This window comes from Heptranchias perlo, chromosome 19 (genome assembly GCF_035084215.1).
Source record: "Heptranchias perlo isolate sHepPer1 chromosome 19, sHepPer1.hap1, whole genome shotgun sequence".
NCBI classification, from domain to species: domain Eukaryota; kingdom Metazoa; phylum Chordata; class Chondrichthyes; order Hexanchiformes; family Hexanchidae; genus Heptranchias; species Heptranchias perlo.
In genome coordinates, this window is record NC_090343.1 from 41,539,972 (window position 1) to 41,553,413 (window position 13,442).

Below are 13,442 nucleotides of genomic sequence, written 5' to 3' on the forward strand. Positions count from 1 at the left end.
AAGGTGGCAAAAAAATAGAAAGATCTGTGGATTCTTAAAGTTTGTTTAAATGAATAGTTGGAAAAAAGGCTTAAAATGTTTAACTTGACAATGAAAGCAGCAACTGACTCCCAGATGTAAACAGTTTCTGAAACTTGTGGGTGTTGCTTGCTACGGGAGAATCAGCAAGCAACCCTAAATCTGTGATCAGTGAATATAGTTTAAAATTGATGTTTGTTGCAGCTGTTGAAATTCGTTCACATCTTTTGTGTAGATTTCCCGACTAAAATGTATTTTAATCAGAAAGAATGAGTTTTAATAAATAATAATAATTTCCATCATTTTGTAAATGTTTATAGAACAACTTACATTTATACAGCACCCCTTCACAGAAGAACATCTGAGTGTTTTACAAGGGAAAGAGGTGAACACCGAGCAGGAAGTAACATATTAAAATAAACAAAGTATCAAAATTGCTTAATTTATCCTTGTTTTCTGTTGTTTTTCTCACTTATAGGACTGCCCACTATACACAAAATGCAATATCAAGTACCCTGACTGAAAAGGCTGAAGCTTTGCCCCTGGATCTGGGAAGTGATCGAAGTGGCATTGTATTCTCCCCTTCTCGATGGCGTGACTATGATAATGACCTCATTATGCTAAGAACTTCAGGCATGCATGACATACCCACTCAGGACATGCAGAATCCCCATGGAATTTCAGCCCCTCTAACAACATGGAATTACATATATAAAGGTTTATTGATATTTTAGAAGATACACGGGTACTGATGACATACAAATATGAGTGATGTTATCGAGATTCAATGCACAAGGTGACATGAGGGGAGAAAATTTCTTCTGTGCACAATGTGTAACAAAATTATTAACAAGTTCTTTATAAATGCATCTATAATTTTGCTGTACAGAGGAAAACTTCCCCCAGAGCTCCTAGTTACCTTGCATTCATGTATTGGTGCCTCATATTGGAAAATATAAACTCTAGTGTATTCCTTTTCTTTCTTATTTACATAGTGCTAGTGCATTGCCAGCAGGATTTGTGTCAACTTTTTAAAATTGGAAAGCACAAATATCATTCCCCAAATCAATTCATTAATGTTAAATATGTGTTACAGAGAGGCAAATAAAAACAAAATATGTATTAGGAAGTACAATTTTTATCAAATAAATGAAGCCAATGTCCAAACACACTCAACAATTTCCTGCTCAGGAATTATCCACTCACGCCAGTTTGACATTACTGCATCCAATGAATTCTTTCTATACAGTATGTCCCATGTTTAACACAATTAAGCTTAACATTTCTGACTTTGATGATAAGAAGTTATCGTAGGTGGGAGTCCAATATATTAATTGGTGAGAAGTGATGAGATTTTTTTTTTAAGTGCAATATATCAGCTTTATTCTCAGTAATAATACATACACACATACAGAGACGCTGGGAAAGACCTGTTTTTCATTTTGAATATCTCCCCACAGGGAGGTGCACCATTCCCAGAGACACTGCAATACTGGGTCGATGCGTGGAGTGGACGAAGCAAGCCCCTATTCCATCTCCCTCTTCCAAAAATCAATTTAATATATGGTCCCCAGATAGGGGATGTATCAGATATTAAACTGATAAGAACAGATTTTTTTCTCAAAAAATATACTTTATTCATAAAATATGCAGCAATACATACAATACAGTTGTCATATCACATTCCAAACGTGCACAATACAGATTATACAATTTTCAGGTTACATCAAGTACAGTTCAATGAACACATTGTACATAATGACAGTTCAGGACACTCCAGGATGTCTCATTGCATTACACTCAATATAGATTATTGATTACAGATTCATTACAGGTACGTTACAGATTCATTACAGGTACATTATAGATTCATTATAGGTACATTACATCAATTTGAATTTTACATTCTGCCCGAGGGTTTTTTCCCGATTGCAGCCCCTCGGTATGCAATGGCAGGAAGGCTCTAAACAGTTGCCTTTGCCCACAGAGCCTTTGTGGCAGCTGCACCCAGCCTCAGTGCATCCCTGAGCATGTAGTTCTGGATCTTGGAATGTGCCAGTCTGCAACACTCGGTCGAGGACAGCTCCTTGCACTGGAAGACCAGCAAGTTTCGGGCAGACAAAGGGCGTCTTTCACCGAGTTGATGGTCTTCCAGCAGCAGTTGATGTCCATCTCGGTGTGTGTCCCCGGGAACAGACCATAGAGCACAGAGTCCTGTGTTACGGAACTGCTCGGGACGAACCTGGACAGATACCTTGCATCTCTCTCCAGACCTTCTTTGCAAAGGCACATTCCAGAAGGAGATGGGTGATGGTCTCGTCTCCACCGCAGCCTCCTCGGGGACAGCACGCGGTGGTGCTGAAACTTCAGGAGTGCATGAAGGATCTGACGGGAAGGGCCCTTCTCACCACCAGCCAAGCTAGGTCTTGGTGCTTGTTTGAAAGCTCTGGCGATGAGGCGTTCTGCCAAATGACATTGATAGTCTGCTCGGGGAACCAACTGACAGGATCCACCATCTCCTTTTCCCACAGGGTCTCAAGGACATTACGTGCAGACCACTTGCTGATCGCCCAGTGGTCAAAGGTGTTTTTTTGCATAAACTTTTCGACGAAGGACAGGCGGGGCAGAACGGTCCAATTGGACGGAGCGTTCCGTGGCAGCGTGGCCAGGCCCATCCTTCTCAACACCAGGGACAGATAGAACCTCAGCACATAGTGACACTTGTGTTTGTGTACCGAGGGTCTATGCACAGCTTGATGCAGCTGCACACAAAGGTGAGATATGGAAAGCAATTCACCGGCTGACATCAAGAATATGTAATTCTAATCCTGAACATACCAATATACAGCTCCAGAAAAGGCCATTTCAGTCAACCTTACCAGACCCAGAATTAGAAAGCTGAATACATAGTTCACTACCTATATTCCTCAATTATTTTTTTCCCAAATGCCTGTCCAACTTTGTCTTGAATTACTAACGTTGACAGCCTTGATTACCTCCCTGGGCAGTCCATTCTAAACACTGACTACCCTTGTGTGAAATTGTTAGACTTCATCTGTTCATTCATCTCACCACTTCTGATCTTCGTTCAATGCCCGTGCTCCCTCCAACATGAGCCATAATCACAGAAGTGGAACGATGTTGCTTAACTTGCCATTGGTTGTCATATTTATTATACTACACCTTGAATTCCCCAATAATGAAATAATTGCTCTTACAAAGTGTTCACACATAAATCGTTAACCTGTCTTTTCTCTTTACAGATGCCAAAGTACCGACGTATTTCCAGCAATTTATGTTTTTTATTTCAGATTTCCAGCATAGATGCAGCCTACTTTTAATAAATTAAATAGTTTCACTTCTTAATTCTGGTGATCAACACGATCCGGGATCACTTGCCATCTTCGTGTTATTTCCAGGTTAAAAATAGCCGATTTAAGTCAAACCACTGACTTTCACAACGCACGTGTGGTGTGGGTGAATGAATTTGGCTAACTGGACAAACGTGAACTCTTAATTTTATTACACAGCTACAAGTTGGGTGTTCCAGCTCCAAACTGAGGTCAAACTGCTAACTCAGACTAACAGGGTCCAGAAACGGGGTTTCTTCAAGACAGATGCGTCCAGAGCGAAGCTTGATGGCGCAATTTCTCACCTTTTTACCCCCCTCACATTGTCCAAATACGCAAAAAGTTTCGTAAATTGTTTCCTTAAACACGTTTTCAATACCCACCGGCCGCGTTTCCCTTCCCCCCTCTGTTAGAATGTTTTTGAGTCTGTGTTGGATTTGTCTCTAGCTTTCCATTTGCTGTTGTGTTGAATTCGGTGTGGTACTGGGACCATTGGGTAAAAGGTTTTTGGTTGGTTGGGTTGTCGTGGGATGCGTGGGTGACACCAAAGCGCTGGTGCAGACTGTGCCCGGTAACGAGTGGTGGCAGCGGTGGACTAATTGGTTTGGGTCGCCATCGTATCGTGACCCTGGTATCGGCAAGAAGCAGGGTGTCCAAATAAAATTAAAGTTCCGGCTGCTGTTGCTATAGGCGGCGGTGTATTTCAGAAAGATCGGGATTTTCCTAACGGCCGGCTCCTCTTCAACCTGGCGAGCATGAGGGGGATCAGCATAATAGGAAGCTTCGATTGTGATGATTTTCTCGTCGATAATTGTAGCCATCATGGTATTTAAATCCACATTGGTGGAGAGGGGGAGGTCATTAGAAAAACCGCAATAATTGTACCTGCTTAGGCCGAAATCTTCCTTAACCTTCTGCAGTTGCTCCCCAGAAACGTTCAGTTTCCTGCCCGTGATAAACACTTTTACCTTCTGCGGATCGGTACCGGCCAAGTTTAAGGATAGCGAAAACTTGGGTCTGCCCCCACTAGCCCTTGTGTCGCTCATATCTGGCCCAATGTAAGGTACGCGACCGTCCTTTGAAGTTTCATTATGGTCCAAAGGTTCATAGCAGGACGTCAAATTAATGTATTTCTTACGCCACTGACTTGTAATCGTGAGATCACACACGCTTGTGTACTTCTGTGAGGAAAATTGAAACCTGAATTTAATTTTTCACTTACAGAAGTGGATGAAATAGGTTAATGACCTGGATGCAGTGGAGAATGCATTAGTGTACACCCACTTTATTTTTGGAGGCCCGAGCGTATATCAACATGTAATTGAGGGTATCCTGAATACATCCACTTTCTATTTTTGGAGAGTGAGATTTGATTGAGTATTAAATGTAAGAGTCCAGATTTTCCACTTAGGTAAAATCCTGAATGGAAGTCGGGAAGAGTCTGATTGATGCCTGTCAGTTGGGAAGTTGATTGGCTCCATCATACTTTCTGGGGTCAGCCTCTTTTAAATAATCAAGGTGAGCTTCAGGTCTCAGGAATGCCACTGATTACAAGCACATCCATCAAAATGGATTGAGTGCAGAACATGAAAATCTCCTTACAAAAAATCTCAGCTTCACTGGAAGGCTTAGAGCCCCCAGGTTCTCTGATGCCACCGTGGAAGTGTTGCTGAATGAGGTCCAGCAGAGGAGGGAGGCACCCAAGGAAAGCTGGAAGGAGACGGATAGGGTAGTCATTGGCAACTCCAACACCAGACATATGACCACTCAGTGTTGGAAACATTTTAGCAACCTTATTTGGCCAAGCAAGATAAATGGAGTTAGCTACACTATCTAAGAATGCATGATTGCCACTTACAATGACTTCCCTTCACAATGAATTATTTACCATCAATGCTCAGGAGGCAGTCTGGTATCCTTTATATACCCATGCTTGGTGCCTGCACCTGTCAGAATATCCATTATGAGCTGCATACTAACACCTAGGTCTTACACCATGCCATGCAAACCAAAGGTAATTCTTACTTTTAGCATTCTTTTTCAAGGCCAAGCAGCTCATAATTTGAGAGCGAGAGAGAAGTGTGACAGGTGACCTCTTACACCTTATAGGGAAGAAACTCTATGAATCCTGGGAGGCAACAGAGGGCAATGGAGACAGGGAAGGAGAAGTCTAGGTGCCTGCCACAGATTCATTATGAACTTTTGGTTTTCTCCTACTGCATGCTACATTTCCTGTCAACCAATATTTCACGCCTACTGAAAATGATATGAATGCTGCTCCTCAGCAATTCATTACAACCTCACTTCCTCATCTAGATGTGCCCGAAAAGTAGAACAAGGTTGCAGTGCATTGACCCTGCCAATATTTCAAAGCATGCACGGTCACTCATTTTCATTCTTGCAAGCTCCAGCCCAGAGATATTCACCGTAGGCGAAATAATGAGCCAGAAGGAATGCATTGGGTGAAATACAGAGCATGGGTGAGTAGGTAAGATCAACCAGTTGAAAACACGTTGATGGATAAATCAAAATGACTTTGATTACAGTTTACTGTCCATCACCTTATGATGTTTCCAGAATCTTCACCATATGAAGCCATGTTGACTGCTGTTTACTAGATTATTATCATATAAATAATTCCCAAGTTTACTCTTGATAATTGATTCCATTATTTTACAATGTATGGTGGAGCAATTTTGAGGCCATAGGTGACTGATGGGAATGGTGAGAAACAGAAAATCACCCACGTCAAGAAAACAATACCCTAAAATCCTAAACATGCTTCCTGACTTATAACTGGGATACTTTTCTGTGACCTGCTACTGCTCTGTTTATACCACAGTGGCCTCACATTTGTCATTTCCAAACATCCTGACATCATCACAGATATAACTTACCTCAAACTAACCACATACTTTGCCGTCCCATAAGATGTAAGCATTTTTAATGGTTATTGTGTTTAGTGGTTCGTGTCTTTAGTGGTGGTAAGTGCTTTTAGTGGTTGGTCTGTTAGTATTAGTTAAAAAGCCTTAAAACTAAAGTTAAAAAAGCGGGAAACTAGAGTGATTGCACTAGAGAGGGTACAGAGGAGATTTACGAGGATGTTGCTAAGACTGGAGAATTTAGCTATGAGGAAAGATTGGATAGGCTGGGGTTTTCTTCTTTAGAACAGAGGAGACTGAGGGGTGATTTAATTGAGATATATAAAATTATGAGGGGCCTAGATAGAGTGGATAGGTAGGACCTATTTCCCTTAGCAGAGAGGTCAATAACCAGAGGGCATCGATTTAAAGTAATTGGTAAAAGGATTATAGGGGAGCTGAGGAAAAATATTTTCATCCAGAGGATGGTAGGGGTCTGGAACTCACTGCCTGAAAGGGTGGTAGAGGCAGAAATCTTCATCACATTTAAAAAGTACTTGAATATGCACTTGTTGTGCCATAACCTACAAGGCTATGGACCAAATGCTGGAAAGTGGGATTAGGTGCGTAGCTCTATTTCGACTGGCACAGACACGATGGGCCGAATGGCCGCCTTCTGTGCTGTAAATTTTCTATGTTTAAACAAGATAAATTAATTAGTTTAAAAAAAAACTAAAAATAAGCCAAGTGAATTAATTACATAAAAACTTCTATTAATTAAATAAATAAAATAAGGTTAGGTAGAAATGACAGTGCAGGTGGTGTGCTGTAACTGCAGCATGTGAGAGTTTGTGGAGAGCAGTGTGATCCCAGGCAACCACGTCTGCAGTAAGTGTCTGCTACTCGAGGAACTTCGGCTCAGAGGTGTTGAGCTGGAGTTCGCAGTGCAGACGTTGCGTTGCATCAGGGAGGGGGAGTGTCACCTGGACATTTTGACCTAGGAGGCAGTCACACCCCTTAGGTTAGATAATGGTTTCGATTTGATTTGTGGTCAGGGATAAGAGGATGTGACTGCGAGTCAGGCAGATAAAGCGACCCCATATACAATGGTAGAGGAGCCTCAACCTTTGCCCTGGTCCAACAGGTAAGAGGTACTTGCTACATGTGTGGATGAGAACAAAGCCTGCAGGGAGGATATGCAAATTGACCATGGCACTGTGGTAAAGGAAGCTATTCAAGTGGGGAGAGCAAAAAGGAATGTGGTGCTGGACAGTATAGTCAGGGGGCTAGATACTGTTCTCTGCAGCTGCGACCGGGAGTCCCGAATGTTGTATTGCGGCCCGGTGCGAGGGTTAAGGATATCTCCTCGCAGCTGGAGAAGAACTTGGAGCAAGAAGGGGAGGATCCAGTTGTCGTGGTCCACGTAGGAACCAATGACATAGGTAGAACTAAGAATGAGGTTCTGCTGAGGGAGTTTGAGGAGCTAGGGTCCAAATTAAAAAGCAGAACCTCAAAGGTAATAATCTCTGGATTACTACCTCAACCACATGCACATTGGCATAGGGACAAACAGATTAGAGGGTTAAATGCATGGCTGAAAGACTGGTGTGGGAGGTAGGGGTTTCAATTCATGGGGCACTGAAAGAGAAGCTGTTCCATTGGAATGGGCTCCACTTAAATCGGGATGGGATCAGTTGTCCGACGAATCGAATAACTAGGGCGATAGTTAGATAAACTAACAAGGGGGGAGTAGGGTTCAGGTAAGGATAAATTTACAAGTCTAAAGAGAAAAGTCAAGTCTAGAGCAGAGTAGCGATTTGGGTAAAAACAAGCAGAGTGTGACAGGAAGGGACAGAGAGTTTAATAAAGGTAATAGGACATTAGTGACTAAGGTCACATCAGGGAAAAACGGTAAAAAGTTAAAATTAAAAGAGCTATATCTGAATGCACGAAGCATTCATAACAAGATAAATGAATTAATGGCACAAATAGAGATAAATGGGTTTGATCTAACAGCCATTACTGAGATATAGTTGCAGGGTGACTAAGGTTGGGAACTAAATATTCCAGGGTACTTGACTTTTAGAAAAGATAGACAAAATGGAAAAGGGGGGGGTGCGTAGCCCTGATAATAAAGGATAAGATAAAGACAATAGTGAGAAAGGATCTTAGCTCAGAAAATCAGGATGTAGAATCAGTATGGGTGGAGCTAAGAAATAACAAGGGGCAGAAAACATTGATGGGAGTAGTTTATAGACCCCTTAACGTAGTTATGGTATTGGACAGTGTATAAATCAGGAAATTAGAGGAGCATGTAACAAGGGTAATGCAATAATCGTGAGGGACTTTAATCTTTTGTATAGACTGGGCAAACCAAACAGGCAAAAGTAGTTTGGAGGACAAGTTCATGGAATGCATTCAAGACAGTTTTTTAGAACAATATTTTGAGGAACCAACTAGGGAGCAGGCTATTTTAGATCTAGTGTTGTGTAATGAGACAGGGTTAATTAGTAATCTTGTAGTAAAGGATCCTCTGGGACAGAGTGATCATAATATGTTAGAATTTCATATTGAGTTTGAGAGTGATGTAGTTAAGTCCGAAACTGGGGTCTTAAATTTATCAGAGCCAATTACGTAGGCATGAGGGGCGAGTTGACTAAGGTAGATGGGAAATTAGATTAAAAGATATGATGGTGGATAAGCAATGGCAAACATTTAAAGATATAATTCATAATCCTCAACGGAAATACATTCCATTGAGGAATAAAAACTCCATGGGAAAAATGGTCCAACCATGGCTAACTAGAAAAGTTAAGGATAAAAGGCTTACAATGTTGAAAAAAGAGTAGTAAGCCTGAGGATTGGGAGGGTTATAGAAATCAGCAAAGGATGACCAAGAAATTGATAAAGAGGGAGAAAATAGAATATGAGAGTAAACTAGCAAGAAATATAAAAACACTGTAAGAGCTTTTACAAGTATGTAAAAAGGAAGAGATTAGCGAAAGTAAACGTGGGTCCCTTAGTTGCAGCGACAGGAGAAATTATAATGGGGAATAAGGAAATGGCAGACGTTAAATAAATATTTTGTATCTGTCTTCACAGTAGAAGACACAAAAAACATAGTGGGGAACCATGAATCTAATGAGAATGAAGAACTTAAAGTAATTAATATTAGTAAAGGAAAAGTATTGGTGAAATTGATGGGACTAAAAGCCACCAAATCCGTTTACATCCTAGGGTTTTAAAAGAGGTGGCTGCAGAGATAATGTAGTGCAGGTCCCCGTGGATTGGAAGGTAGCAACTGTAACTCTGTTATTCAAGAAAGGAGGGAGTGAGAAAACATGCAACTATAGAACAGTTAGCCTGACATCAGTAGTAGGGAAATAGCTAGAATCTATTATCAAGGACGTGGTAACAGGCACTTAGAAAATCATAATATGATTAGGCAGAGTCAACACGATTTTATAATAGGGAAATCGTGTTTAACAAATCTATTAGAATTTTTTGAGGGTAAAACTAGCAGGGTAGATAAGGGGGAACCAGTGGATGTGGTATATTTGGATTTTCAAAAGGCAGTTGATATGGTGCCACATAAGAGGTTGTTACACAAAATTAGGGCTCATGGGAGTGGGGAAAATATATTAGCATAGATTGAGGATTGGTTAATGGACAGAAAACAGAGAGTAGGAATAAACACATCATTTTCAGGTTGGCAGGTTGTAACTAGTGGGCTGCCTCAGGGATCAGTGCTTGGGCCTCAGCTATTTACAATACATATCAATGATTTAGATGAGGGGACCAAATGTAATGTATCCAAGTTTGCTGATGATACAAAGTTAGGTGGGAAAGTAAGCTGTGAGGAGGATGCATAGAGGCTATAAAAGGATATAGACAGGATTGGGCAAGAAGGTGACAGATGGATTATAATGTGGGGAAATGTGAAATTATCACTTTGGTTGGAAGAATAGAAAAGCAGAATATTTTTTAAAAGGTGAGAGGCTAAGAAATGTTGGTATTCAGAGGAATTTGGGTGTCCTTGTACATGAATCACAGAAAGATAACATGCAGGTATTATCAATTAGGAAAGCAAATGGCATGTTTTTCTTTATTGCAAGGGGATTGGAGTATAAGAGTAAGAAAGTCTTGCTACAATTATACAGGGCTCTGGTGAGGCCACACTGGAGTACTGTGTTCAATTTTGGTCTCCTTACCTAAGGAAGGAAGGATATACATGGCTCATTCCTGTGAGAAAGATTGAGTAGAATGGGCCTATATTCTTTTGAGTTTAAAAGAATGAGAGGTGATCTCATTGAAACGTGCAAAATCCTTAGAGGGCTTGACAGGGTAGATGCCAAGAAGTTGTTTCCCCTAGTGGGAGAGTCTAGAACAAGGGGCCAGCCATTTAGGACTGAGATGAGGAAACATTTCTTCACTCAGAAGGTTGTGAATCTTTGGAATTCTCTACCCCAGAGGCCTGTGGATGCTCAGTAGTTAAGTATATTCAAAACTGAGATTGATAGATTTTTGGACTCTAAGGGAATCAAGTGATATGAGAATAGGGCGGGAAAGTGGAGTTAAGGTCAAAGATCAGCGGTGATCTTATTGAATGGCGGAACTGGCTCGAGGGACCGTATGGCCTTTTCCTGCTCCTATTTCTTATGTTGTTATCTAAGTGAATAAAAGCGGCTAACTGCAATCAGGTTTATGGATGAACTTTATTACATGGCTGCGGATTGGGCAATTGGTGTCACTAATTCAAAAGTGATGCAAGATGAACAGCTCTGCTTTGACCAAAAAAAAGTCACAAGATCCAAAGTTAATTGATGCATCCAGCTCGAAATTAATATAAAAGATATTTTCTATTGTCGCTGTGCATCGTCAAATTACTTCAGTCAGTACTTAATGGCTTTGTTCCCCTTTCACCCCGTCTCAGACGAGTTTCAATTTGTGTTTGGAATTTTTCTTGGTTTCCCAACTGCTATGTAGGAGCCAGCCTGGCTGTCACTCAGGATCTGACTTGGGAAAGCTGATGTTACTTGGGGAATAGCTGCAGAGACTCCCGGGCAATGGGTGATGGCAGATGTTGACGAGTGGACTCATGCACTCACAACGGGTTCCGGGTATTGGAAAAAGGCAAGGCGTCCAGAAAACAGGTTCTTTGTTCTTACTCTCCTCCGTCAAAGGGATAGGGTCGGTGGTATATTTGAAAACAATTGGGAGTATTCTTGGCTGGAAGAACTCGTCATCCTTGTCCTGCACTTCCACCAAGATGCCTATATCATAATGATAAGCTTCGATTGTGATAACTAAATCGTCGGTAATAGTAGCGGCGAGGGTGTTTAAATCCAGGTTTGGAGGGAGGCGAAGTTCGTTAGAAAACCCACAGTAGTTGTATCTGCTGACACCCAGTTGTCCCTGCTTAGACTTGCGTATGTGTTGGCCAGTGATTTCCAATTTTCTGCCGGTTATGCTCACTTTCACATTGCGCGGATCAATACCTGCCACATTTAAGCAAAGCGAGAACTTCTCACGTTGCTTTGGATTCCGAGCCGAATTGGAGTCGTGTCCTTGACCATTTTCCAGATTTTTCATTGATGCCATACCTATGGTTCCCAACTTTCTGAAAAGGGCCGGTACATCGGGACATGGGCTAAGTGCATTTCCTTACGACACAGATTTGGGTAAGCGTGAGATCACACATGTTTTTTACACCTCTGTGATGACAATGACTAATATAAGTTGAATCATTAAGTCAACATTATTTATGGAGAAATATAATACAAGGGGCCACATATAAAGTTAAAAACAATATGTTAACGTCGTAAGGAAATAAAATATAAAAGTGTACTGAAATTGTACTGCTGGTGGATGCCAGGCTGGGAGTGTTAGAGTACTCGAATGAATCAGATTCGATTTATTTATGAGCTTGGTGGCAAAATTAGATATGTTGACATGGGTTCTGCCACACTATGTTTTAGGTCCTTTGATTTTCCCCAAAGTGATCTTTAGTTTATCTCCGTTCATGCCCTCTCCAAACTCATCTTGTCCACGAGACCCACCTCCTGCATCATTGACTCCCTTCCCACTAAACTGCTGACCACTCAACTTCTCTTCCTGGCCTCATGCTAACAGACATTTGAAATGGTTTTTTCTCCTCAGACACTGTCCCTATCCCTTTCAAAATCACCAACATCTGCTTCCCCCCCTTTAAAAAAACCTACCCTGGACCCCTCCGTCCTTGCTAACTACCATCTTATCTCCAACCTTCCGTTCTACTACAAAGTCATTGAATATGTTGCTTCTCCAGTCTGTGCCCAATTTTTTCACAATGGTCTGTTTTGAAGCTCTCCAATTAAGTTTCTGCTGCTGCCACAGCATCAAAATGGCCTTAACTAGAGGCATGAATGACGTCCTCTGTGATTGGCGCATTATCCTAGTTGTCAATTCTGCAGCCTTTGACATGTTTGACCATTCCTCCCACACCTCTGTTCTGTTGACCACCTTGCTTGGCTCAACTCTTACCTCTGAAATCATAGCCACAGCATCTCCATCAATGGCTTCTCTTTCCACCTCCACATTGTTATCTCCGGATCTATCCTTGGCCTCTTCCTCATCTACATGCTGCCCCTTGGTGACATCATCCACAACCACGGGGTCAGCTTCCACATGTGCACTGACAACAATCACCTCTTCCCTCCACCATCTCTCCCGAACCCTCCATGGATTTGGAAGGTGACAATATGCCTCTTGTGTTGTCAGACTGTTTGTCCGACATCCAGACTTGGATGAACTGCAATTTGCTCCAGCTAAACAGTGAGATGAGTGAAACCATTGCCTTCAGCCCTCACTGTTGTTACTAATTCCATCCACCTCCCTGGCCTCCATCTCAGTTTGAACAAGACTGTTCCCAACCTTGGCATCCTGTTTGACCCCAAGCTCAGCTTCCAATTAAATATGCTCTCCATCACAAAGACCACCTACTTCTACTTCTGTAACATTGCCTGCCTCCACCCTTACCTCAGCCCATCTGCTGTTGAAATCCTCATCCATACCTGTGCCATCTCCAAACTCGACTATTCCAATGCTCTCCTGACTGGCCTCCGATACTCCACTCGCTGTAAAGTTCAGCTCATCCAAAACTCTACTGCTGGTATCCTATCCTGCATCAAGTCAGTCTTGGCTCAGTGGTAGCATTTTTGCCTTTGAGTCAGAA

At 41.8% G+C, this 13,442-nt stretch overlaps 1 pseudogene; it reads right to left on the minus strand.

Annotated features, from left to right (window-relative positions):
* Positions 1–1,477: 1,477 nt before the first annotated feature.
* Positions 1,478–1,649, minus strand: LOC137335532 (U2 spliceosomal RNA; annotated as a pseudogene).
* Between the last annotated feature and the right edge of the window lie 11,793 nt (positions 1,650–13,442).